At 32.5% G+C, this 3,260-nt stretch overlaps 1 pseudogene; it reads right to left on the reverse strand.

Annotated features, from left to right (window-relative positions):
* Positions 1–378: 378 nt before the first annotated feature.
* On the reverse strand, positions 379–1,255 carry LOC149541010 (dihydrolipoyllysine-residue acetyltransferase component 4 of pyruvate dehydrogenase complex, chloroplastic pseudogene; annotated as a pseudogene).
* Between the last annotated feature and the right edge of the window lie 2,005 nt (positions 1,256–3,260).

The following is a 3,260-nucleotide window of genomic DNA, read 5'->3' on the forward strand; positions in this document are numbered from 1 at the left end:
ATTTATATCATTTTCACTAGGTCTATTTGACTTAATGTTTACATAATAATAATAATTATTATTATTAGATCAAACTAGCCTCACTTCATTGAATTACAAAATATAGAAAATGTTGACCACAATAGCAGCCACAAGGTGAATTTAAGCTATTATATCCACCTTTATAACATTTTCTAGAATATGCAAAGTTTCATAGTACTTGTCTAAGACTCTAAAGAGACAAATTTAGTCACAAAATGAAGCTTATACAAAAAGGAAATTACAAACACAATTACTGCATCTTTTTGTAACACAATACAAGCACATCAACATTGAATGGTGAAAAATCTCTCCAAAACATGACACACACACAAAGAAGGCATCATTCATACCTTACCCTTACAATGTAAGTACCACTAGGTTTTCCATAACTTTTGCAAATATTTTCAAGAGGGTTGCCAAATGAGCACCATAGATTTTTAGTGGTCTGTACTTACATTCACCTATATTTTACTTTTCACACCAAGGAACCCATCTCTAGTTTTTGTGACTGTATTCTTTGATCCCTCAACAACCCTAGTTGCACCTTGTTCTAGTGGAAGAATTACATCAAATATGTCTACTCTAAACATTCCAAGATTGCATAAAGTAAAGGTTCTTGAATTATATTCTTGAGGTTGAAGTTTCTTTGCACGAGATTTCTCAACAAGATCCTTCTGCCTTCAAGAAATTAAATATAGGTTTGCCTTATCCACATCTTGAAGAACAAGATTTATATAAGTCCTCCATTTTTTATGACTGCAACTATGATATTTGTGCTATTGTTATAACTACAACTTTGATCAGCCTTGCAGCTTGAGTTGACAATTAGATGTTGTGCTAAAGGAATTGTAGTTGTCTTTTCTAGTAGATAATTCATGGTCACCCCCTTGGATTTCCCATTTTTGTAGAGAGAATCTAGAGCATTTGTAGTGATAGAGTACCCAACCTAGAATGTAGGAGCTGAAAGGATCTCTACCATATTTCTTGCCACAACCACATGTATTGTTGTAAAAGGCACCATGGTTCCTAGAAACACAAGTGTTTTCTGAGAAGCCACAAGTTTAATAACAACAACAACAATAGGGGATGGTTTGGGTTTAGCCATGACACTAACATATGGAGAAGGTATTATTATAATATTTGCTACACTCTCAATTTCAAAGATGGTAATTTATCCTTTAGGTCCAAATCCCACAATATTAGCTAGATCAACCTTGTATTGTTTAACCAATTTTTACTATTCAATATACATGTAATTTATCTATCATGTCTTTGTAGGCCTCAATTTGCATCAAGTTATAATTTACTTATTTCTTTTAATAGGTAAGTTCTCATAACTTCGTTTATAATCATATCTCATAAAGGAGAGTAAATACATCTCTTTGACAATGTACGAAACCATTAAAAAATAGTTTTAAATACTAAATGTATAATATTTATGATGCAGAGAAGTATTTGAATGTGATGTGTATCTATGTTCTTGGCATGTTAGACGTGCATGGTTGAAAAACTTAATTGCAAAGGTCAAAGATAATGCAATTAGACAAGAAATGTTTGATAGGCTTGGATATATCATGCATCGTTAAGTAAATGAATATTCAACAAGGAATGATGTTCACATGTTTATTAAAGACTTTAAATACACACAACCCCATTTTTTGATTATTTTAAGAGTTGATGGTCTGAAAGATTGAGTATGTGGACTAGATGTTGCCATACACTCAAGCATGCAGGGCAAGAAACAAATGAAACCATAGAGTCATACCACTCACACCTAAAATGACGATTCTTAAAAGTAGTAGAGTGTGATGCAAATCATTGTGTTGATTGGTTGGTGCATCAACTAACAACACATGTTTATATCTATTATTGGTGGGTACAAATCAGAAAGAAGCATGGTTTCTATAGGAACTTTGAAATTGAGAAGATTGAAAACACATCTTGGGTTTGAGCATTACAAATTCCAGATGAAAATGTTACATTTAGTGATCTTGATGATTGTATAGCATGAGTTACAAGTCAAAGTGATACTTATTTTTGATATGAGGTGTATATCTTGTCACATGATCTATGTACATGTGCTCTTGCAACTTTTCAATACAAGGATACATGGGCAAGCATGTGATCAAGGTGAACTTAATGTGTGTGTGTGTGTGTGTGTGTGTGTGTGTGTGTGTGTGTGTGTGTGTGAGAGAGAGAGAGAGAGAGAGAGACAGAGAGAGAGAGAGAGACAGAGAGAGAGAGAGAGAGAGAGAGAGAGAGAGAGAGAAAATTTGTCTAATAATAATTTGCATGTAGACTTGGATTATCTTGCTACAACAGTTGATTCCACAGAAGAAAGATGCCTAGTCGGTGTTTCTAATCATTTGGTATGACAAAAAAGTTTATTTATTTATTTTACTGGTATAAGATTCTTGACAAATCATATGTTTAAATGTGTTTCATTATCATTGTAGGAAGTAACTGAATTAGATGGGATTGGAGATAACAAAAATTGTCAACTATTGGATGATCACTCGATATGTACACAGGTGAAATAATAATTACATATTGATGATTTTTATTCTTATTTCTAAAATTATATGTTTAACTTTTTGTGGACGATAGAAAACAACGATGAGAATGCAGTGATAGAAATAAAGTTGGAAATACACAACAAGATTCAAGGAATGACTAGTACATCTGATCTAGCAACACTTTCTTTCATTCGAAATTTTTTGAAGGACTTGACAAATAAAGTCAAAATTAGAAAAATATCATCCCACCTTGGATTAGACTATCCAAGTGTGCATCCATTTCATCCCATACAAGATGGATTTGGCAATACTCTTCGTTGACAAAGGGACTTAATTGAATGCATGAATATAAGGAGAAAAACAAGTATCTTGAATCAAACACCCACATTTCCACAAATGCCATGAAATCTTAAGTGTCAAAATTGGATTGATGATCTTGATAGGGAAAATGAATGAGATAAGGATCACTCTAAGTACAATGAACATATGGTTGGCATGGTTAATATCATAGAGTATGGGAGCATGCAAGATACTAATGCAAACACATTGGATTTGATTGAAAATGCATGATATGGTATCATCATACTTTTTTGTGTTGTATTGTAAGCAAATTTTAGATTTTGTAATGCTATGTTGTTATTTTGGGCATGTACAAACACAATTAAATATTTTAAGATAGTTTATGAAATTCCACAACTTGAATTATCTTTGATGCATTCTGTC

Source organism: Cupressus sempervirens, chromosome 9, assembly GCF_028749045.1.
Source record: "Cupressus sempervirens isolate cs-2001-9-10 chromosome 9, ASM2874904v1, whole genome shotgun sequence".
NCBI lineage: Eukaryota > Viridiplantae > Streptophyta > Pinopsida > Cupressales > Cupressaceae > Cupressus > Cupressus sempervirens.